The sequence below is a fragment of the Oryctolagus cuniculus genome, chromosome 11, assembly GCF_051225735.1.
Source record: "Oryctolagus cuniculus isolate XC-2025 breed Fujian yellow rabbit chromosome 11, ASM5122573v1, whole genome shotgun sequence".
Lineage (NCBI taxonomy): Eukaryota > Metazoa > Chordata > Mammalia > Lagomorpha > Leporidae > Oryctolagus > Oryctolagus cuniculus.
In genome coordinates, this window is record NC_142877.1 from 37802890 (window position 1) to 37828021 (window position 25132).

General features: G+C 45.1%; 1 long non-coding RNA gene and 1 pseudogene across 2 annotated transcripts in view; one reads left to right on the forward strand and one right to left on the reverse strand.

Annotated features, from left to right (window-relative positions):
* LOC100349652 (telomeric repeat-binding factor 2 pseudogene) overlaps positions 1–17053 on the forward strand; it is a 31261-nt pseudogene extending 14208 nt beyond the window's left edge.
* LOC127490997 (uncharacterized) overlaps positions 1–24044 on the reverse strand; it is a 46225-nt gene extending 22181 nt beyond the window's left edge. The window contains exons 1-2 of one of the 2 annotated variants that reach the window (XR_016215983.1): positions 23005–24044; positions 20533–20638 (exon numbers count right to left, since the gene is read on the reverse strand). This is a non-coding gene — a long non-coding RNA (uncharacterized LOC127490997). The remainder of the gene's footprint in view (positions 1–20532; positions 20639–23004) is intronic. The other variant, XR_007919419.3, reaches the window with a different exon arrangement.
* Positions 24045–25132: the final 1088 nt, after the last annotated feature.

Below are 25132 nucleotides of genomic sequence, written 5' to 3' on the forward strand. Positions count from 1 at the left end.
ATTGAAAGGGTATGCAGGCTACTTGTTATTATAAATCAACACTCATTCTTACAAAAGCCACTTTTAGGTGGGTGGAATCTTTTTGCCATAACTTTCCAAAAAAAAAAAAAAAAGAGTATTTGTACATTTTAAAAGGTATTTCTCTCCAACTGATTCTTGATCAAACCTGATCTTGATCTAATCTCCATTAGAACATTTATATCTGAAGCCTCTTAGGTTACTCAAGATTTACAGCTATCCCATGATTTCAACAGTATCCAATGACTTACAATAATACAACTAGCAGTACTCAGGCCCCTCCCTCAGAAGGCCTATATTTCATGTCAAGAGTTGAATATTATTTTTTTTACCTTTCGATATCTTCTGTATTAATGCTAACTCTACTCTTTGCTTTTCCTGCTCCCATTACACCATTTTCCTGCTTTGAAACAGACCCCCCCCCCCAAAAAAAAAAAAAAACCCTCAGAAAAAGAAGGGAGAAGTTATATGAGGAAGCTCCCAAAGTTTGTGGGAAAATGGATATAAAAGGTAAAAATTTAAATGTAAATTTTATTTCTTAACTTAAGCACTATCATCTTGAAGACAGTTTTATAAATGATGAAAACAGCCATTTAGTCCATCCCCAAGAAATGAGGTCCTTGAATTTAAACCATGTCAACTAAGTATTTCCTATAATATTAACTGATTAAAAATGGGCTCCCTTTAACTATTTTTTAAATTGGAAACCAGAGGCCGGCGCCATAACTCACTTGGTTAATCCTCCACCTTGCGGCATCGGCATCTCATATGGGCGCTGGGTTCTAGTCCCAGCTGCTCCTCTTCCAGTCCGGCTCTCTGCTGTGGCCTGGGAAGGCAGCAGAGGATGGCCCAAGGGCTTGGGCTCCTGCACCTTCGTGGGAGACCAGGAGGAGGCACCTGGCTCCTGGCTTCGGATAGGCGCATTGCACCGGCCGTGGTGGCCATTTTGGGGGTGAACCAACAGAAGGAAGACCTCTCTCTCTCTCTGTCTCTCTCTCTAACTCTACCTGTCAAAAAAAAAAAAAAAATGGAAACCAAAAAGAAGTCAGAACAAGCTAAATCAAAGCTGTAAGGTGAGTACCTAATTATTTACCATTCCAACTCTAATCCAAACGCCCTTTTCGAATAAGAAGAATGGCCTGTAGAATTGTTAGAGTGGAGAAGGACTCACTGTTACAGATTTCCCAGGCATTTTTCTACTAAAAGCTCAGCCACATTTCTCCAAACACTTTCCTAATAAGCAGATGTTATCAAATTTTGACCCTCCAGGAAGCCAACCAGCAAAATTCCTTGAGCTTTCCCAAAGAACTGTTGCTGGGAACTTTGCTCTCAACCAGCCTGCTTCTGCTTTGACAGGACCACTCCTACCTCTTAGTAGCATTTCGCTAACTGCGCTTTATCTTCAGGATGGTCCTACTAAAGCCAGCTTTTATTTCCTATTCCCAATTCTTGGAATAAATGTTTTAGAATCTTGAAACCATTTGTTGAAATTTTCCATTAAAATCTCTATTCTTACGACGTTCATCTGTGCACAACACGTTGAATGGTCACTGAGTAGAAAGTTTGCTCCACTCTCTCAGTCACAATTGGGTAAGCTGAGCCAACCGAGACGTCTATGCTGCTGAGTGTTATTTCTGCAGTGAATTATTGTTCTTCTTCAACTAGGACACGAGCAAGATTTAGTCCCCACAAACTGATGTGATAGTCTGTCACCCTGGGCTTCATCTCTACATTGCCTCATCATTCTGATCCAGCTCTTTGTTATGGCCTGGGAAAACAGTAGAAGATGGCCCAGGTCCTTGGGCCTCTGCACTCACTTGGGAGACCTGGAAGAAGTTCCTGGCTCCTGGCTTCAGAATGGCACAGCTTGAGCTGTTGCAGCCAACTGGGGAATGAACCAGTGGATGGAAGACCTCTCTGTCTGTCTCTGTCTGTCTGTCTGTCTGTCTGTCTCTCTCTCTCTCTCTCTCTCCTTCTCTCTCTGCAGTCAAATGCTCTACCCCTGAGCTATACCCCCTCTTCCTTCTCTCTCTGTGTAACTCTTGCAAATGAATAAATATTTCTTTTAAAAAAAAAGAAATTTTTTTATAAAAATTAAAGAAAAAAGAAAAGATAGGAAGGAGAGGTACTGAAGGAGGGAGAGCAAAAGAGAGGGAAGTATCAACATTATTTTAGAACTGTACATGTGAAATACACGAAATCAGTTTTCTTCTATATTAAAATCGGGGGCCTCCATGGCTTCTACTCCAAGAGCCCACGTTTTCAATGTCCTCTAGAGTGGAAGAGCCACAACCTCCAACTGTGATGATCCTCCAACTCTGATTTCCAGGAAACAAAACACCAATTCATTTCAAAATAACATGGGAGCACTCTGCTGTGCAGTTGGTAGCCTTTTATTAGGAGGCTTTGGATATGACATTTTCCCATTAAGACCCAGGAGGCTTGGTCTCTAGCATCATCCTGTTGAGAGATGGTAGAAGAATCCTTAAGAGGTATTTTGGGCCATGGAGATACCACCCTCATAAGGGGTTGTTATCCATCTCCCATGAGTGGGTTAGGTCTTGAGGGACTGGATTCGTTACAAGAGTGGGTTGTTATACAGCAAGGCCACCCTACACACTCGTACTGTTTTGCATACACTCACCTTCCCTGCTGCCTCTCTGCAATATTGTGGCATAACCAGGGAGCCCTTGCAAGACACCAGCACCATGCTGTGTGAATCATGAGCCAAGTGCACTTTCTTGGTATGTTACCAGCATCCTATATTCTGTTGCAGCAACACAAAATGGACTAAGATAAAGATCAATTTGTTACATTCCAGGAAAGGGGTATCCTGGTGTTTTAAATTCCCCCCCTTTTTTTTGACAGGCAGAGTTAGTGAGAGAGAAAAAGGTCTTCCTTTTTCCATTGGTTCACCCCGTAAGTGGCTGCAATGGCCGGTGTGCTGCGCCAATCCGAAGCAGGAGCCAGGTGCTTCCTTCTGGTCTCCCATGCAGGTGCAGGGCCCAAGGACCTGGGCCATCTTCCACTGCACTCCTGGGCCACAGCAGAGAGCTGGACTGGAAGAGGAGCAACCGGGACAGAATCTGGCACCCTAACCAGGACTAGAACCCAGTGAGCCGCGCTGCGGCCAAATTTCCACTTTCTACACTGTAATTCTCTTATATTATCTCCGAGTGTCAGTGAGGTTTGTTGAGTTCAAAACTTAGAAATTTTCTTTATGGAATCATCTTTTTCACAGTCTCTGGCAAAAGGGGTCAGAGAGAAAATGGGGTCATAGACCTGCAGGAGGAGCAGTTTGAAGCATGAAGTACCGTGGTCATGGGCAGATCCTTGGAACATCCTGACACTACCCTGGGCTCTCAAAAATCTTTCCCACCCACGAGAGCTCAGACTTGGGACCACTGGAAAGGAAGGAAGCAGGGCCCCCAGAATACAGGTGCCTGGGTTACAACTGCAGTTAGCAAGAGCGACTGGAGTGTCTGGGACTGTGACTCTATCCATTTTTCTTACCCACCTGTTGGAGGTGGGGGGGAATTCTGAAAATAAGAATTTCAAAATCAATACTCCACTTTACTTCAAACAGTGAGATGAACACTATGGAGGTAGACAAAGTAAGAGGTCAGCGTCTAGCCAAACCCACTGAGATGGCCACCTATGCCCCTAGCAGTTGAGCAACCTTGGAGAGGTGACCCAGCCCCTGACAGTCACTTCTCTCACCTATAAGATGCAAGTATCAGTGCAACCTCATAGATGGTTGTGTGGGAGTCAGATGACATAATTTAAAAACAGTACTTAGTATTTATGGTTTCCTGGTCCTTAATAAGTATTCCAAATTATCAGGCACTGCTCTTCAAATTTGTTTTAGGGAAATGAAAACTTCAAGTTCCTTGGAGTTAAAATGTCCTGGTCCCTTTATTTTGAAATTGTGATACTATTTTGCAAAATGGTCCTGTGCCTTAGCGTCTGCTTCCAGTTTTCCTCAGGGACATTTGCATTGCCCTACTGGTAACTCCATCCAGGATGCCAAACACATGACTACTTGCCTTTAGTTGGACCTTCAGTTGCATCAGATGTGTAATCTGATGTCTGGAAACCCTAGGTTGCCAAGGACAGGCTGTCTTTGTTAGGGTATTTCAAGGAAATCTTTGTTTACCTGCCCCCAGTGTACTAGCCCCATATGTTTCTCAGTCTGACAAGCTCCTTTTAAGTCCCAAAGCCTTTCTGTGTTCCTGATTTCCTTATCTTTATTGTAATACAAATGCCCCTGGGGAATAACAATGACTCATCACTAATATTTCAAAGAGAACCACAGGGACAAATGCTAACATTTTGTGACAGCCCACTTGTGGGATAGGTGCATGGAGAGGAAGCAGTGGAGAGAACAGAACACTAGGATGGACTCTGCAAGTGGAGGTGGATGAGAAGGAAGAGCTTCCGAAGCAGAGAGAGCAAGGTCAGATCCACAAGGAGCCAAGTGTGAAGACCAGGCTGGTTTTCCTGCACTTTCGAAAAAAGTGAAGACTGTTAGCTCCACCTCTGAGCTCTGCCCACATTCACGGTCTCGCTGTGCCCTCGAGCATTGCTTGGCTTCCACCTATGTAAAACGGGGACATTTGTGGACCCTGCTCATTAAGAAGGTAACGTACACAAGGACTTTAACAGCTTCTTGGAAGACAGAATTAAAAGGTAAGTTTATTTTTGTGCAAAAACATTTTCAAACCCATGCGTATGAGGAATCTTCAGAGGGTTCATGAAAAATGCATACTTTGAAAAAACTATGCAGGGGGTGGCCCTGTGCTGTGGAAGGTGGGGCCCCTGCTTGTGTGCCAGCATCCCATATGGTGCACATTTGTGTCCTGGCTGCTCCCCTTTCGATCCAACGCCCTGCTAAGGGCCTAGAAAAAGCAACAGAAGATGGCCAAAGTGCTTGGGCCCTTGCTACTACCCACGTGGGAGACCTGGAAGAAGCTCTCGGCTCCTGGCTTTAGCCTGGCCCAGCCCTGGACGTTGCAGCCATCTGGGAAGTCAACCAGAGGATAGATCACTCTCTATATATCACTCTGTCTCAGTAACTCTGACTTTCAAATAAATAAAGGGAAAAAAAAAAAAACTATGCATGGATTTCAAACTTTTTTGCACCAAAATAAACTTTTTAATTCCATTTTTTTTTCACGAATCTTTAGAAATATGCTTATGAAACCTACCTTAGTTTCTAGTTAGAAATTACATAAATTACCCAAGTCAACTGCATTACATTGTTCATTTCTTTTTTATTTATTTATTTTTTGGCAGGCAGAGTGGACAGTGAGAGAGAGAGAGAGACAGAGAGAAAGGTCTTCCTTTTGCCATTGGTTCACCCTCCAATGGCCGCCGCAGCCGGCGCACTGCACTGATCCGAAGCCAGGAGCCAGGTACTTCTCCTGGAAGCAGGAGACCCTGCAGGTCTCCCATGGGGTGCAGGGTCCAAGGACTTGGGCCATCCTCCACTGCACTCCCTGGCCACAGCAGAGAGCTGGCCTGGAAGAGGGACAACCGGGACAGAATCCGGCGCCCCAACAGGGACTAGAACCTGGTGTGCTGGCGCCACAGGGGGAGGATTAGCCTAGTGAGCCGTGGTGCCGGCCCATTGTTCATTTCAAGAAAGGGGGACTGGCATTGTGGTACAGCAGATGAAGCTGCTGCTTGCATTGCCAACAGCTCAAATCAGAATGCTATTTCAAGTCTCAACTGCTCCAAGTCCAATCCAGCTTCCTGCTAATGGACCTGGGAAACTAATACTCATGTGGGAGACGAGGATGGAGCTCCTGGCTCCTGGCTTCAGCCTGGCCCAGCCCTGGCTGTTGAGGGCATTTGTAAAGTAAATCAGCACATTGAAGATCTCTCTCTTTTCTCTCTGCTTTTTGAATAAAATAAATCATTTTTAAAAACTAAGGGGGGCCGGTGCTGTGGCTCACTAGGCTAATCCTCCGCCTTGTGGCGCTGGCACACCGGGTTCTAGTCCTGGTCGGGGCGCCGGATTCTGTCCCGGTTGCCCCCCTTCCAGTCCAGCTCTCTGCTGTGGCCAGGGAGTGCAGTGGAGGATGGCCCAAGTACTTGGGCCCTGCACCCCATGGGAGACCAGGAGAAGCATCTGGCTCCTGGCTTCGGATCAGCGCACGGTGCGCCGGCCGCAGCACACCAGCCGTGGCAGCCATTGGAGGGTGAACCAACAGCGAAAAGGAAGACCTTTCTCTGTGTGTCTCTCTCTCACTGTCCACTCTGCCTGTCAAAAAAAAAAAAAAAAAAAACAAAACTAAGGGGTCATCAGATGATATGACGTACATGGCTTATTAATCTGAAGAATTAGTTATAATAATTTATTATTCACTGAAAAAAAATTTAAGCCTGTGTTCATATAGGTAAAATAGTATCTCTCTTATGACCATATTGAGAAGACTACTGAAGAAACCTGACATTTAATTTTAAAAGGGAGCAGAGCAAAAATAAGGATAAAATTGGAAAGGCTCAATGGGGCCAGCGTTTGGCCTAGGAGTTAGGATACTGGTTTAAGATGCACACATCCCCAACCAGAGTGCCCAGGTTTTACATCTACCTTCAGCTTCTAACTCCAGACTCCTGCCAGTGCAAACTCTGGGAGGCAGTGATGAGGGCCCAAGGAATTGAGCCCCCTGCCACTCATGTCTGAGACCAGGATTAAGCTTCCGTCTCCCAGCCTTGGCTCAGCTCAGTCCTGGTCTTTGTGGGCATTTGTGGAATGAATAGAAGCTCTGCTTGTCTCTTTCTCTCTCTGTACTGTGCCATCCCCCACTTCTGTTACTTCCCCCCGACTCTCAAATAAATGAATTTTTAAACATTTATTTATCTGTTTTGAAAGGCAGAGCAATAGAGTGGGAGAAGGAGAGACAGAGAGAGAGATTTCACCCATTGGTTCACTCCCCAAGTGGTCTCAATGGTCAGCACTGGTCTAGGTGGACGTCAGGAGCCAGGAACTTCATCTTGGCCTCCCATGTGGTTGCAGGGGCCCAAGTACTTGGGGTCATGTTCTGCTGCCTAGCAGGGAGCTGGACCAGAAGCTGAACAGCCAGGACTAGAAACCGTGCTCTGAAATGGGATGCCAGCATGGCAAATGACAGCTTAACTCACTGCACCACAATGCCAGCTCCTAAAAATTTTTGAAGAAAAGAACAAGTGCTCAAATTCCCTGTTCTTTTTGTTTTTAAAATTTATGTATCTGAAAGTCAGATTTACAGAGAAAAAAAGAGAAGAGACAGAGATGTTCCATCTGCTGATCCACTCCCCAAATTGCCTCAATAGCCAGGACTGGGCCAGGCAGAAGCCAAGAGCCGAGACATTCTTTCAGGTCTCCCACATGGGTGCAGGGCCCAAGCACTTGGTCCTCCTGCTGCTGCTTTCCCAGGTGCATTAGCAGGGAACAGGAGCGGTTGGGACTGGAATCAGCGCCCACATGGGATGCAGGTGCTGCAGGCCTTAGCTTTAACCCACTGAGCCACAGCACCAGCCCTCAAGTTCCACAGTGCCAACCCCCAAGTTCCTTGTTCTTAGATGCATCTCCCTCCCCAAGATAAATTTATGGCTCTGTTCATTTCTTAGTGAGGTGCAATTCTCACAGTGTACCATCAGATGGCAGCATAAGCTTAGCCATTTCTGCATGTTTCCTGTCTAACCAATTCTTTTCCTTTATGTTTTTTCACCTTTTTTCTTTCTTTTCCTTCCTTCCTTCCTTCTTTTCCTCTCTGCCTCCCTCCTTCATTCCATTTGAAATACAGAGAAATAGAGATACCTTTTCATGGATGAAAAACATCTCTGCAAGATGGTAGAATTTTAGCAAAGCTCTGGGCTTCTGGCAAATCAGTGCATACAGACCCATACCTTTCCCTCTGGAACCCTGGTCCCTGGTTGGGTCAGAATCTCTGAGGGAAGCTGAATGTTTGAGTACCTCCTGCAGGTCTTGATGTCCTGCACTAATGAACACTCAAGGCCAGACCTTGGAACTCCTTGTAGGTTATAAAATGGTTTTTAATTTTTAAAATTTTATTTCTTCTTATAAATTATTTAGCATTATATTTTTTCTAATTTTTGCTTCTTTTATTTGAAAGGCAGAAAAATAGTGAGACAGAGACACAGACAGACAATAATTTCCCATCCACTGGTTCACTCCCCAAATGCCTGCAACATCTAGGGCTAAGCCAGGTCAAAGCCAGGAGCTAGCGACTCAACCTAAGTCTCCCTAGCTGGTGGCAGGGACCCCACTACTTAAGCCATCACCTGCTGTCTCCCGTTAGTGCATTAGTAGGAAGATGGAATCTGGGAGAGACACGACTCAGACCCAGGCACTCTAATATTAGATACGCATAGACCCAAGCACTCTAATATTAGATACGCATGTCCCAAGCAGCATCTTAACCACTGTTCCAAACCCCAACCCCTCATTTTCTTTTATGCTCTAAGCAGAGTATCTTTCGGATTGTGAGCACTAAACAAGAATGGATTGACCTGGGCTGCAGTGACTCACAATGGGCCTCTGAGGATGGCAGTTTCTTCAGTTTCAGGAAGAGCCGTCTTCCCTTTGATGGTTCCAAAGCCTGGGAGGGCCGGTTCCTCTCTCCGGCCAGGACTGTATCTACTGGTGCTTCCCGTGCAAGGACAGAAAACCCAGGATCCACAACCCTCACAGAGACACTGCTGTTTACCTGCAGCCCATGAGCACGGATGGAGGTGGTTCTGGGGCACTTATCAGGAATCCTGGGAACTTTCAAGAGTGAAAAACAACTTTCCTGTTGCAACCTGCCCCCAGTGCATCAGCAGAACCTTCCTTCCAGGGTATAAGACACCTGCTGTAGCTTCAAAGAATCCTGCTATAGCTACACAGTAAGGGCCAGAAGTGGGTAGCTTTTATTTCTCTCTGGATTTTTGTAAAAGTAGAAAAAAAAATCTTTTCCAGAAACCACCCCAGAGGACATGCACTTAGATCTCACTGACCAGGGGACAAGCATTGTGGCACAGCAAGTTAAGCCACCACTGTGACACTGGCATCCCACTATGCGAGTACCAGTTGGAGTCTTCGCTGTTTCACTTCCAAGCTGGCTTCCTGCCAATGCCCTGGAAAGGCAGAAGAGAATGGCTCAAGTACTTGGGCTCATGCCCTACATGCGGAACCTAGATGGAGTTCTGGGACTCTGGCTTCCACCTGGGCCAGCCCTGGCTATTGCTGCTTTTTGGGAGAGTGAACCAGCAGATAGACAACATCTTCCTCTCTCATTGTGTCACTTTGCCTTTCAAATAAATAAATCTTAAAAATTAAAAAAAAAAAAAAAAAAGAACTCACTGGCCAGCAGTGTCTTGCCTGTTGCTGCACCTGTCACCAGCAGAGATGCTATGGTTGCTATAGGTTGGTGGGATCTGTTCCCTGGGCCTGGGGTGGTTCCACCATCCCTGACCACCTTGCTATCTCCAGAGACCAATAATCCTGAGGCTTAATTCCAGGGTCAGCACTCAGGGTACAGCCCTGCCTCCGAGGGGCTGCGTGAACAGAGACCCAGTGGTGGCTCATAGTCCATGCAAGCTAGAGCTTCTGCCAGCAGAGGTCAGAGAACCTCAAGGAAACTGCTCCTCACTGGAGGGAGCAAAGCCAACCAATGCTGCGGGGACCTGCAGCGGTCAGAGCAGGGGCTGTGGGATCTGCGACCTGCTCTGCTCAGACGAACTTGAGGAAGTTCCTCCACTCTTTGGGGCCTTCCGGGAAATGCATGCTGTCCCAGTGCACGGAATCTGTCAGAGCCAAGGCCCCTCCACAGGAGGAGACAGGCCCAGGCCCACACTTGTCTTTCACAGTGCTGTGGGAGTCAACGATTTCCAATCAAAGGGCCTTCTGCGTCCATGTTCTACATACACCTTTCCTGAAGCTGACTACAGCGGGGAGAAGTCAGCCACACAGAGTTCTGTGCCAAGGACATCCTGAGTGAGTGGGCCTGGGAGGATGTGGACTGTGCGTCAGTGCATGTGTGTCCAGTGAAAGACAAAGGATGCATCACCCGCTGGCCAGGCTTGTGTTTTAGGCAGGACCATGGCATCCACCAATGCCGGGGAATGGAAAAGGAATGTGGGTGTCTGTGGGTTGTTACGTGTGATGATTTTTCCTCCTAAAAATGACTTTTTTTTTTTTTTTTTTTTTCTCAGAAAGAAACGTGATGTCTGGTAGGGTACTATTGCCCCAAGAACCATCACAAAGTTCTTTCACATCATTTGTAGTTAGTCTCCCCTCCCAGCTCCAGCCAAGACAAACGCTGACCTGCTTGTCTCTAGAAATTGGCCTTTTCTAAATTTTGTAGAGATAGATGTCACTGTACCATATGTAGCCTTTTTTGGGCTAGTTTCTTTTATGTAGCATAGTGTTTGCACAGTTCATTCATAGTTTACCATGCATCTGTGTGTTCCTTATTTTTTTTTAAAGATTTTATTTAAAAGAGAGAGAAAGGTCTTCCATCTGCTGGTTCACTCCTCCAAATGGCTTCAATGGATGGAGCTGGGCCAATCCAAAGACAAGAGCCAGGAGCCTCGAGCCTCATCCAGGTCCCCCATGCAGATGCAGGGGCCCAAGCACTTAAGCCATCTGTTACTGCTTTCCCAGGCCACAGTGAGCTGGATTGGAAAAGGAGCAGCCAGGACTAGAACCTGTGCCCCTATGGGATGCCAGGGCCACTGGCAGAGGCTTAGCCCCTTACACCAGAGCACTGCCCCTACCACCACCATGTGTTCCTTTTAATTATTGAATAGGATTCCATTGTAGGGATATAGTATACTGATTTAACCATTCACCATCTGATGGGCATTGGGATAGCTTCTAGTCTTGAGCTGTTATGGACAACACCATGAAAAACATTCATACACATCATATATGGATGTGTTTTCATTTCTCTTGAGTAGATTCTAGGGAGTCAAACTCCTGAGTTGTATGGCAAGTATAATTTTTTAAGAAACTGCCAAACTCTTTTCCAAAGTGACTGCATTGTTTTACACTTTCATCAACAAAGCATGAGGATTTCAGCTTCTGTTTATCCTCACCAACGCTTGCTCTTACCTGTTTTACCATAATCAGAGGCCAGCACTGTGGTGTAGTGGGTAAAGCCGCCACCTGCTGTGCCGGCATTCCCATATGGGCACCAGTTCAAGTCCCAGCTGCTCCACTTCCTATCCAGCTCTCCACTATGGCCTGGGAAAGCAGAAGATGGCCCAAGACCTTGCATGGGCACCTTGTGGGAAGACCCAGAAGAAGCTCCTGGCTCCAGATTGGCACAGCTCTGGCCAATTGGAGAGTGAACCAGCGGATGGAAGACACCTCTCTCTCTCTCTCTGCCTCTCCTCCTCTCTGTGTATAACTCTGACTTTCAAATAAATAAATAAATCTTTTAAAAATTGGATTTAAAAAAAAATAATCATTTCAGTGGATATATAGAAGTATATTGCTGCGGTTTGAATATGATTTCCCCTAATATCTGATAACCTTGAACACAATATAATGTGTTCATCATTCATGTGCTCATTATCCAGTCTTTTGTTTCTTTGGTGAAATATCTGTTCAAGCTTTTTGAACACTTTTTAGTTTTCTCTTTATTATAAAGCTTAAATAGTTCTTTAAACATTGATTTAAATCTATTTTCAAATATGCAATTTGGGAATGTTTTTCTCCACCTTATGGCTTCTATTTTTATTTTCTTGATGTATTTTGGAGTACAAAACTTTCTAGTTTTTATGAAATCCATTTAATATTTTGTTTTTGCTGTATCTATAAGTACTTTTCCCAATCCAAGTTTCCCGTTTTTTTTTTTCAAAGATTTTAATTATTTATTTGAGAGGTAGAGTTATAGACAATGAGAAGGAGAGACAGAGAGAAAGGTCTTCCTTCCATTGGTTCACTCCCCAGATGGCTGCAATGGCTGGAGCTGAGCCGATCCAATTTCCCAGGCCATAGCAGAGAGCTGGATCGGAAGGGGAGCAGCCAGGACTCGAACTGGTGCCCATGTGGGATGCCACCAGTGCAGGTGGAGGATTAACCTGTGCTATGACACCGCTCTCTCCCCTGTTTTTACTGTAATGTTGAAGACTTTTTTCCTCTTATATTTAGGTCCATGATTTGCTTCTAGTTCATTTTTGTGTACAGCTTGAGGTAAGATTCTCCCTTTTTTTCTTGGCTTATAAATATTCTACTATTTCAGCACTATTTGTTAAAAAGATAGCACATTTTTCAAATACGATCTTACCACAAATTTAAGGATTTATTTTAGACACACAATTTCCAATGATCAATATGCCTGACCTTGTGGCGATACCTTATCTTGATTACTAGAACATTATTTTAAGTTTTGAAAGCAGTTTTGAAAGTTCTCCAACTTTATATTCTTCTTTTTGAAAGTTGTTTGGTCTATTTTAACCCTTTGCATTTCCATAAACTCTAGAATCAACTTGCCCAACAAAAATGTTTACTAGGTTACTTATGGGGATTATTTTGAAGTTGCAAATTAATTTGGGGAGAATTTTGACCTTAATACTGAGTCTTTTAATCAATGAATATGAAATGTCTTTGCACTTATTCATAACTTTCAAATTTCTCATGGCAGCACTTTATAATATTCAGCTGACAGGTTTCATAAATGTCCACATTCTTCATGCTACTTACTATGAAAGATTATTTATGTATTATTTATTGCTCTATATCAAAACAATTGATTTTTGTGGTTGGATCCATATTCTACAAACTTGACTGGTTCATCTATAACTTGTAAAATTGTCTACATACAGAATTATGACATCTATGAATAAAAGACAGCCTACTTCCTTGAAAAATTTATTTTTGGATTTTGCTTTACTTCACTAGTTTAAAAACTCTACTATAATGTTTGGCAGAAGTAACAAAAGTAGTGACCTTTAATTGTTCAGAACCTTATGCTAAAAGCATTTAGTATGTTCAATATATAAGCATCTTATCTGTGAATTTTCATAGATACCATTTATTAGCATAAAGAAGCTTCTGAGTATGTGTAGTCTTATTATGTACAAATGTTGGGGTTTTTTCATGCTTTTTCTTCATCTATGGAGTTAATTATGTACTTTCATTAATATGGCATATTGTTTTAAATGATTTTTGAATGATAAATCTATCCTGTCACCCTGAGATAAACTCTAGTTGGTGATGGTACATAATTCTTTTTCTCTGTTGCAGGATCCAGTTTTCTATTATTCTCTTAAAATACTTGTGTTTTTGACTGTGAGAAATATTAACCTTTATCTATTTTTTCATGTAATAACTCTTCGTGTCAGGGTTATCACTAGCCTGGAATGAGCTAGAAAGTGCTCCCTTCTCTCTAGTTTTCTGAGGGAACATGAAAGGGATCTGTAGTACTTTTTAAATTATTTGATAGAATTCACCAGTGAAATAACTTGCAAATAAGGTTTTCTTTGTAGGAAAATAATTGTTACTTCAGTTCCTTTACTTTTCATAGGTTTATTCATATATTCTCATTCTTCCACAGTGAGCTTCCATAAGTTGTTTACTTTGAGGAACTTGTCAATTTTTTCAAAGTTGCCTAATTTACTGGCATAAGTTGTTCACAATATTTCTTTGTATTCCATTCTAATTCGCTTTTAGTATTGGTAGTGATATTCCCTCTCTCTTTCCTGTTTTTACAAATTTGTGTTTCATTTTGCTTAGTTTAATAGAATTTTGTCAATTTTGTAGATATTTTCAAAGAACCCATTCTGGTTTCACTCATATTTTTTCTGCTTTTTGTTTCTCATTTATTTCTGCTCTAGTTTTTACTATTTCCTTTCTTGTGCTTGCTTTTTAGATTACATTGCTCTTTTTACCTAGAATCTTAAAGAGGAGCTTAAGTTACCAGTTTAACTTTGATTCTTTTTCTTGTTGAAAACTAATTCATGCAATAGCTACATCTCATAAATTTGATTTTTTTTTAGTTTGATATATTTTCTGATTTCCTGATGATTTCTTCTTTGACCCATGATTACTTAGAAATGCTTTGCTAATTTCTAAGTATTTGGAGATTTCCTGGATTTCTTTCAGTTTGGGGTTTCTATCTAACTCTGTAGTTGGAAGACATTGTATGATTTAGATCATTTTAAATAGAGTGGGACTATTTCATGGTTTAGCATGTAGTATATCCTTGAAATATGTCACATATGCACTTGTAAAGAATTTATACTCTGCAGTCCTTGAGTGGACATCTCCATATATCAGTAAAATTGATTTTCAGTGGTACTCAAGTCCTCTATATAATTGCTAATTTTCTATCTATGTGATCTGTCAATTATCAAGTGGGCCATTGAGTTCTCCAAAAACATTGGATTTTATACTGCTCTTTTCAAGTCTATCAGTGTTTAATTCAAATTATAAGACTGTCACTAGGTATGTAAACCTTTATAATTTTTAATACCTTCCTGACATGCTGAATTTTTATCACTGGGATCTCTAATAACACTTCTGGTCTCAAAATGCAGTGGAGGATGGCCCAAGTGCTTGGGCCCTGCACCCCATGGGAGACCAGGAGAAGCACCTGGCTCCCGCCTTCGGATCAGCGTGGTGCGCTGGCCGCGGCAGCCATTGGAGGGTGAACCAACGGCAAAGGAAGACCTTTCTCTCTCTCTCTCTCACTGTCCACTCTGCCTGTCAAAAAACAAATCTATTATATCTGCTATTAACAACTCACCTATATCTCTTGTAGTTACTATTTTCAGGATACCTTTTTTATTTTATTTTCAATCGATGCCTTTGAATTCCAGGTGTATCTCTTCTTCCCTTTGGCAATCTTTCTTTCCCATCTGGCAGTCTGTGACTTAGGAGTGTAGTAGTTAGAGCATTTATGTTAATGTGACATGGCTGTGTTTGTCCACTATTTTACCTTTTTCTCTACATGCTCCCTGTCATTATTCTTCATTCTTCATAACTGTTTTCTTCGGTGTTAAATATTTTTCATCTACCATTTCAATTGTGATAATTTGGTTTTTTATAAACTATATTGGTGTTCTTTCAGTGGGTGCTCTGGGGATTAAAATATGTCTTTTCTCACAATCTACTTCAGGTTCATGTTTTGTTTTTGTTTTTTTTGTTTTTTTTTTTTTTTTTTGACAGGCAGAGTGGACAGTGAGAGAGAGAGACAGAAAAGTCTTCCTTTTTGCCATTGGTTCACCCTCCAATGGCCGCCAGGGCTGGCGCACTGTGGCTGGCACACCGCGCTGATCCGATGGCAGGAGCCAGGTACTTATCCTGGTCTCCCATGGGGTGCAGGGCCCAAGCACTTGGGCCATCCTCCACTGCACTCCCGGGCTACAGCAGAGAGCTGGCCTGGAAGAGGGGCAACCGGGACAGAATCCGGCGCCCCGACCGGGACTAGAACCCGGTGTGCTGGCGCCGCAAGGTGGAGGATTAGCCTAGTGAGCTGCAGCGCCAGCCTCATGTTATCTTAATTCTAGTAAAAAGGTAAAAATTCTCTGCAAAGGAGCTCCAGTTCCTCCCTCCTTTGTGCTATTGTTGTCATTGATATTACACTGATGTCAATTATAATAAAGTGTAGTATCTTTAAAGACATTAAAATGAAGAAGCCATCACCTGCAGGAGGCTTAAGTTCTAATTCCTTGAGGCGCTGCAGGCCCTTCAGCATAGCTGGTACAGGGACTTCAGACAGATCCGGGATATTATGTAGGCTCTGCATGTCAGGCCCTTGGGGAAGGAGCTGCCAGCTACTCGGTGTCTGTCAGGCACTGAAGAAGGGGAGCATTTAGATTGCTCCTTTGATATGGAAGCTGAGTCACACCACTGGAATCAGCTATCTGTGTACTGGAGATGATTAAAATGGAATTTACATTGACAGAAGCAGTGATGGAATCCAGTAGAAAACTGGTCAAGGAGGCTGCTGTCATTTGTATCAAATACAAAGAATTTGAAAAGGCTTCAAAAATCATGAAAAAGCATATGTCTAAGGACCCCACAACTCAGAAGGTGAGCAATGACCTCCTGAACATTACTTGAGAAAATAACGTGGTCCACCCTGTTATCCAGAACCTTTCCTTCTGTCTTTCAGCAGAAGATGCTGCACTTCCTGGAGAGCCACTGGATGACACAGAGCCCTACCTCTTCACGGTGGCCCAAAAGGCTTTGAAAGCTGAGTCTGCTGCCCAAGTACAGTGAAGGAAGACAAGCAGCCAGCACCAGAGCCGTCGGAAAGCTTCCCAGAGAACCAGCAAGGCAGCTACAGAGTACTCCAACCACCCCGGAATCACAGCTCTGGAGTCAGCGTTCAAGGCTCTGGCCAGTACATGGGATCCTGATGCAGCCTTCTCAAAACTGGACCAGAAACATTTGGTACTTCCTAATCAAGTGACCCACCATCACCAGCCCTCAAAAACAAGAGACCAAGAAAAGATGAGAACAAAAGTTCAGTCCCTGCTGAGGATGAGGGTGGCTCACAACTGCAGCCCAAGTGCAAGGGCTTGGCGATAAGCAGATTGGTTTGGGAAGAGGCCAGCCAGAGAACTGGCCCAGCACAGGCCTCACCTCCTCCCAAGAGGCTGTTCCCGTAGCACCACCCAAGCCCAGGGCTCTCAACCAACCCCACCCCAAGGAGAAGAATTCCAAGTATGAAGAACTTATTTGCAGCAGTTTTCAGGCTTGTGGGTGATGCTGGTTGGGCCTAATATTACTTCTGTGAATGAATTAACAGCTAAGTTACCACCCAGCTTGCTCAGACTGCTAGAGAAGAGTCTAGCAGGAGTCCCTCTGTTAGGCAGGAAGTCAGATATGAGCTTATGTGTGACTAAGGCCTAAGGAGACAACTAGGTCCAGCATATGCATCTCAAAGTCATCCCAATAACCTTCCAGGTGCAGCCCAGTGTCTGTACTTCAAACGCCCTACCCCTTCTACCTGATAACCATCCTTCCTCTAAGGCTGGGCGACACCAGCCAGGCTTCCCCCTGCCTGATAACTTCATGGGGAAAACTCAGAAAGGAATTTTTTGTATTTACATCCAAAAAGGAGAAGAAGCAGGAAGGCAAGACTCATCCCCTTTAAAACCCCGGCCTCCAGTCCAAAAGGGATAAATATCACATGTTCTCCCTGATCGATGGCAACTAAACGAGCACCTAAAATGATACCCATTGAAGTGAAATGGACACTATGAGAGACAATGACATGAGCAGCCCTTGTCTAGACTGTTGAGGAAAAACTTACTATTTTGTTCCTTTAGTATTTTTGTTGTTGTTGTTGCTCGGTATGCTCTACACAAGACCACTGGTTGAACTCTGCAATCAATGCACAACCATTCTTAAGCGTTTAAAAATTAATAGGAAATTGATCTCTGTGGAACATGGGAGTGGGAATAAGAGAGGGAGGAGATATATAGGACGGCACATACTCACTCAGACCTACCTCCAATGGTGGAACTGGAAATGTGCCAGGGGATTTCAAACTCAATCTTACCAAGGAGGCAGGTACCAATGCCAGCACACTTGGTAAAGAGACAAATATAAATACACAACTGATCCAAAAGATAGGGTAAGTGTCGAAGAGATTACACAAATAAGACCAGTGTAAGCAAATAATGAAAGATAGAATCAAAAGGGTTGAGAATGATCCTGCGGGGGAAGCAGGTCACACAGCAGACTCATAGAATGGCAAATGCCCAAAACAGCACTCCTGCCTCAGAATCAACCCTTGGGACATTCGGATCTGACTAAAAGGTCCATGAGAGTCTCGCAGGCATGGAAAGCCATGACACGGTGGCAAAAGACAATCTAAATGAAGGATCCTGGTGAACAACACCCCAGCAGAAGGATCAGGCCATCAAGGAGAGAGGCGCCTTTCTCTGAAGGGAGGAAGGAACCTCCACTGTGATATGGCCTTGACTAAACAAATTCAGAGTTGGTGAACTCAAGGGGCTTCCATAGCCTAGACAGCTCATAGCAAGAGTCTCGGGTGATTGCTGACGTCATAAATAAGAGTGCCAATTGTTAAATCAACAACGGGAGTCACTGGGTTCATGCTCCCCACGCAGGATCTCTGTCCTTAATATGTTTATCTATGAAACTCAAAAACAACACTACTAGTCGAACAATACCCTATACCTGGTTTGGTTGTGTGAGTGCAGCCTGTTGAAATCCCTGCTTAGTATATACTAAGTTGATCTTCTGTATATGAAGGTAACTGAAAATGAAACGTGATGAAGGGCGGGATGGGAGAGGAAGTGGGTGAGGGGAGGGCCACGGGAGGGAGGGAGGTCGGGGGGAAGCCACAACAATACAAAAAATGCATTTTATATTCTACTTAAAACTATTGGTTGAGCTCTGTAATTAATACACAATTACTCTTAGGTGTTTAATCAATGCTATAACTAGTACTCAAATAGTATTTTACACTTTGTGTTTCTGTGTGGGAGCAAAATGTGGTAATCTTTACTTAACATACGCTAAATTGATCTTCTGTATATAAAGATAATTGAAAATTAATCGTGATGTGAAGGGGAAGGGGAGAGGGAGTGGGAGAGGGGAGCGTTGTGGATGGGAGGGAAGACACGGGCGGGGGGGGCTATTATGGTCCATAAGCTGTACTTTGGAAATTTATGCTCATTAAATAAATTTAAAAAAAATAAACATAAAATAAAAAAATAAAAAAAAAATAAAACCCTGGCCTCACCTCAACCAGACTGGACTGCGCTCAGCCCTCTGCCTCTCTGCTGAGCCACCCGCCTGGCCTGGCCAGGTGTATTCTCTCCACTCAACCATGTAACCTCGCTCTCCCCCAGTCTAAGCAACTGGGCACTCTCTCTCAGGTTCTGTCTGGAAAGGTGCCCATCTGTTCTTACAGATGTCCCTGCTCTAGTAAACCTTGCTATTTGCTTTCTACTTACTCTCTGTCTCACGCCTGAATTCTTTCTTGCACAAAGACAAAAGGCCCTGCCATTCTCCAGTAATAGACAGATCCAAAACCAGAAGCCAGGAGCTTCTTCCAGGTCTCCCTCATGGGTGCAGGGCCCAAGGATTTGGGCCACCCTATACTGCTTTTCCAGGCCATAGCAGAGAGCTGGATCGGAAGTGGAGCAGCTGGGACTTGAACCAGCACCCATATGGGATGCCAGCACTGCAGGTAGTGACTTTACCCACTTTACCACAGCACAGGCCCCAAGACATTTCTTCTTATAGACAAACAATATACAAAACATTAGACAAGCACAGAAACCATGGAAACAGGTATTAGAATGACAAAAACCAATTTTCTTAAGGAACAATACAATCTGATCATTAAACAAAAGCATTATAGGACCTAATAATTAGAGAGCCAAAATAAACCAACACAGATAACCTTTGATAAAATTAAAGACTGATTGTACATTAACTTAGAACCTTGCCAAGGGCATGCTGACACTCAACAGGTAGACACACAGGAAGTTTCAGGTGTACACATTTCACATTGAATCGAGATTTCCAATATGGGACGATGAAACCTTCAACTGGTTACAGCTGAATCTGGGGGCGCCTCACTCACGTCAAGGCATTATGATCAAAGACCCCATGGAAAACAACTATAGTTTAACAGGTATGATTTTTTGGTTCATTAAAATTAGGGAGACCAGGGGGCTGGCGCTGTGGCATAGCGGGTAAAGCCACTGCCTGCAGTGCCAGCATCCCATAGGAGCGCTGGTTTGGGGCTCAGCTGCTCCACTTCCAATCTAGCTCTCTGCTACGGCCTGGGAAAGCAGAAGATGGCCTAAGTTCTTAGGCCCCTGCACCCATATGGGAGACCTCGAGGAAGCTCCTGGTTTCAGATCAGCACAGCTCCAGCCAATACGGCCATCTGGGGAATGAATCAGTGGTTGGAATACTTCTCTCTTGCTCTCTCTGCCTCTGCCTCTCTGTAATTCTGCCTTTCAAATAAACAAATCTTTAAAAATAAATAAATAAAATTAGGGAGATTACACATCAGCCAGAACTATGAGGCATCAGAGTCAGCAGAAACAAGGAAAAACTTACAGGTTGGGCTTGTAAGAGGCAATTTGAGGGGATTCCAGGAAGCAGGAATTTGTCCTGTACTGAATAGTTGGGGGGGGGGGGATTCATTAGATATCTTGATCTTATCCAAAAGCCGATAGGAGCATACAGTCAAAGCCGTGCTTGGAGAGCACATAGGCACTATTCATATTTCGACCAAGAAAGGAAAATATTTGAGTTTTGTGGTCTGAACAATTTTCATGATTTTGTCTCCATTAAGATTAACAGTGATCCAGCTTTTATTTTCCATAACCTTTCATGGTCACAGAGTGGCACTGTCTGGCCCCCATGCGCTGCTTCTGCTCAACAGGACACCACCATCGCCTAGCTGTGCTTGTGCACTCATGGCGACATCCCGGTAACATCAGCCAGCTTAGTCTTGCTTTAAAACGGCTGGGAGGAGTTTCTTGGAGGTAACGGGGGAAGGGGTTATTTCAGCTTACAGTGTGGAGGTTCACACTTCAGGATCATGCAGTCCCTTTAGTCTGGTGTCCAGTGGAGGCTGGCCACGGTGGAGCAGGTATGGAGGAAGTCCCATAGTGAGCCAGGCTGCAGAGAGGAGAGACGTAAGAACTCCAATAAACAAACCTCTCACAAAAGCTGTCTTCCCGGGGCAATCCCACATGACCTAAGACCTCCCAGTGGCCTCATGGCCTAGCCTTCATAATTACCATAATCCACTAACCATTATCACCAATCTGTAAACATTAACATAAGACATTGGGGAGTTTAAACATGTGCACGAGTTTGGGGACCCATGTTCTGTTCAGTGCATAACACAGCAACTGCTTAACCAGCAGCCATGTTCCTGTCACCTTTCATCACATTAAAACCCAAGAGTGGCTCCTAAGACTCCCTGGTGTGTTGAAGGAGTTCCCACAGCTGAGGAGAGGGTCTAAATGGGCTGCAAGCATGTGGGCTTTCTCCGGTGGGGAAGATACCACTGAAGGGAAAACCTGATGTCAGGCGCACCAATGTGGAAAACGTCTCTCGCTAGGAGACGCAGATTGCCCGGGGCCACTGATGTGGCCACAGTGTGCCCAGCACTAAGCCCACTGATTCAGTGAGCACATTTGCTGGGGTAGGCCCTTTAAGGCATAAGCCCAAAGCTTCCATTTCCAGAAGAGGAAGCCTCACAAGTTGAAAGAGCCTAGATGGAGTAACCTTTTTCAGTTTCAATGTGGGGGGCCAAAGAGCCCCCTGGACTTGGATGTCTTCTTTGTGAAAGCATTTGGTGGCTATTTCCGCAGCCCATTAAAGCTGCACGACCTCACAGCTGAAGCGCTAAGGCCCCCTCTCAGGCAGCCACTTCAATTCTCTCTGCACGAAGAGATTGTCTGCAGCACAGGTTACAGTGAAAATCACCTGGGTGCCCTTGTTAAGAGCACTAATGTAGAATCTGAATCCTATTTTTCAACTTTTATTTCGTTTTCCTTTTTTTTATTCTTGTAGGTTTAATTTTTGAAACACAAGGCAAGAATCTTTAAAAAAATTATAACCCTATGGTCTCTTAAAATTATTTCACTAAGATGTTATTTATCCTCTCAATCTGTTTTGAGAAACTTTATAGCTTTTCTTTATACACAGTAAGTATGTCAAGATTAATTAAGGCAATAGTTAACGTGTGTCCAGAACTCTTGTCCCCTGTAAGACATAGCCTGGGCATGTTCAAGCACTTGCTGTTTCCTCCTGAGTTATGCCCCCTATCTCCCCTGGTGGGCATCAGTTTCCTTTTTTTTTTTTTTTTTTTTTTTTTTTTGACAGGCAGAGTGGACAGTGAGAGAGAGAGAGAGAGAGAGAGAAAGGTCTTCCTTTGCCGTTGGTTCACCCTCCAATGGCCGCTGCGGCCGGCGCACCGCGCTGATCCGATGGCAGGAGCCAGGAGCCAGGTACTTCTCCTGGTCTCCCATGGGGTGCAGAGCCCAAGCACTTGGGCCATCCTCCACTGCCTTCCCGGGCCACAGCAGAGAGCTGGCCTGGAAGAGGGGCAACCGGGACAGAATCCGGCGCCCCGACCGGGACTAGAACCCGGTGTGCCGGCGCAGCAAGGCGGAGGATTAGCCTAGTGAGCCACGACGCCAGCCTGGCATCAGTTTCTGACCTGCAGGTTTCAGGACACGGACCTCTGTCAGTTAAGGAGTGGCCAGAAAGACAGCTTCCCTGAAGGCTGTTTATACACCATTCCGGGAGCGCGGGCCATGGTAAAGTATGCAATAACGCAGCTCTCCACGCCTTTCTCCCAGGAGCCCCCGCAGACTCTCTGCAAGCATTTGCCCAACAGCAGTGTCTCTGTGGTCCCTCACATGCTGACCGGGGACACCCATGTCTCCCCCAGCGTCACCTTCTAAATAATCCTATTGTGAAGCTTTATCATGAGCTCCGATACCGTGCAGAGAAAAAGTCAAGTGGCCTTGCCTATCACAGTCATCCCGACTCCCAGGTGGGCAGGATACACAGAATTGGCAGGGAAGCCAACGACTCTGGATGGAGAGGCTGGCGCCAGGAGAAATTCCTGGAAATCAGGGTGGAGGAACACTCAGCCGAGACTGGAGAAGCTGGAGGAAGTGGGGCATGGGTCCCGGTGGACTCTAGACCATGTCTGCGTCTGAGTCTCAGGAGAAGATGCAGGCAGACGGCGTCCTGTAGGGAGGATCGTGCGGAGCGGGAGCCCAGAGCCAGCCCTTCCTACTCAGGGGCGCTCTGCCAGGCAGAGGCCCTAGCAAGGCCTTCCATCAGCCACCTTTGCCTGCCTGGCCAATCGCCGAGTTCACTAAGGGTCACAGTCCCCACTCCCACCCCCAACCCCATCCGCGCCGAGATTCCATCGCGAGAACTCCCCGCAGGCTGACGCTGCACCAGGGAGACCCACCGCAGCAACTGTCCTAGTCTCCCCCCAGCTCCTGCTTCCCTCTTACCCGTCCCACCTGCCGTCCCAGGTGTTGAGGAGGCAATAACGGGCTCCTTTCCCGTACGCAGAAGGAGCTGGGTTCCAGGTGCCGAGAAGAGCCCCCCAAAAGCACTGAGTGGAGAGAAGTCGAGATTTGACTCCTCATCTAGCGTTTGACCTCCTCCCTTGTAAAGAACCTGCTAAGTCCCACGCACCCCGTGTTTCCATGGTATCAGCAAACAAGACTCAGCTGCCTGATGATTCTGCCCCAGTTTATATTGTTGGCTTCCCTAGAGTTGAAAACCCAGGGGTGCAGCTATGAGGAACAGGGCAAGGAGACAGGAGCCCCAAGTTAGCATCCAAGCCTTGGGGAGGAGAAGATGGGGGCTTGGATAGGGGAGAGAAGAGTCTAGGAGGTCTAGGTTAAGAATCTGGGGCCAAGGCAACAGCAAGAATAAGGATCACTAGGAATTAAGGGTCTAATGAATTTAGATGGGAGAACAGGGACAAAAGTCAGAAGGGAACCAGCTGGAAAGGAAAGCCCAGATAGTCCTGATTCATCCAGGGGTAGGGGTAGGGGCAGCAGGAAGGCCAGACAAGGAAAGACACGGGAAGAACAGGGTAGCTATGTCCATAGAACAAGCTCTTTTGGGTGGGTTGTGCTAGAATGGAGCAGACCAGAGGCCAGCGTTATGGCACAAGCCATTGCCTGCATCCCATATCTGCCCCTAAATCAATCTGAGTCCCAGCTGCTCTGCTTTTAAATCAGCGCCCTGCTAATGTGCCTGAAAAATAGAGGATGGCCCAAGTACTTGTGTCCCTGCCACCACATGGGAGACCCAGATGGAGTTCCAGGCACCTGGTTTCAGCCTGGCCCAGTCCTGGCTATTGTGGCCATTTGGGGAGTAAACCAGTAGATACAAGATCTGCTTCGCTCGCTCGCTCACTCGCTCGCTCTCTCTTCTCCTCCTCTCTCTGTAACTCTATCTTTCAAATTAGTAAAATAATTCTTTAAAGAAGAAGAAGAAGAATGGAGCACACCATGGAAAGCAGGGGGCTCCCAGCCCTATGTGACCAGAAGCCAAAGTCCCCCTCCAACCCCTTCAGTCTGCCACCCCCACCCCATCAGGACACCACCTGTGTGGTTCAAACATCCATGATCAGGAAAGAGGTTATAAGATTTTCCCTTTTATAAATGTGCCATACTGATATTGATTGAACAGGTAAATTTCTTTTAGACATTCTTTCAGCAGACAATTCCTTCTTCTGTCCTTTCAAAGATATGGGGCGGGGGAGGAGACAAACTCAAACTCAGTTCCTCCTGTTGCACACCCACAAACAGATCACTTCTGTGATCCCCGGATGTGTGGGCATTCTCTCCACTGGCAAGCCAGCAATGATTCTGATGCTGACACCAGTGGAGTGCCCTCTGGTTCTTTGTAATTTTTTGGTTTGTTAAGATTTATTGATTGGAAAGGCAGAAAGAGAGAGTGTTTCTCTCTGCTGGTTCACTCCCTAAGTGACTACAACAGCCAGGGCTGGGCCAAGCCAAAGCCGGGAGCCAGATCTCATACATGGGTAACAGAAATCCAAGCACTTGGGCCATCATCTGCTGCCTCCCGAACACATTAGCAGGAGACTAGACTGGAAGCAGAGTTACCAGGATTTGAACCAGGTATCCCAAACTATTGTTTAACCTGCTACACAGCAACACCCACCCAGTCCTCTAATTTAAATCAATTCTGAGACCATCTACCTGGAGGTAACATCAGACGCTACAGGTTGGGTTTTCAGTCCCCAATCTGCCCCCACATCAGACACCAAGTCTTAGTATCAGGAATTTCTTAACTCACTGCTTCCCGGGACCCCTTCTTTAAGCTAAAGATACTAGAGCAGCTCACAAAACACAAGGAAACACATTCACCAGCTTATTATAAGGGATATTTTAAACACTGTAAGTAAGCAGCCACAGAAAGAGATTCATAGGATGATCTCTGGAAGAATTCTGAACACAAGAGCTTCTGTCCCATGTTAGGAGCCTGGGAGAACAGCAGGTGGATGAGTCCTGGTCACCTTCCCACATCCCTCTATGTGTGCAGCTGTCCGGAAGCTCTCTGGACCCTGTGCTTTGCTTTTCTGGAGATTTCGTTGTGTGG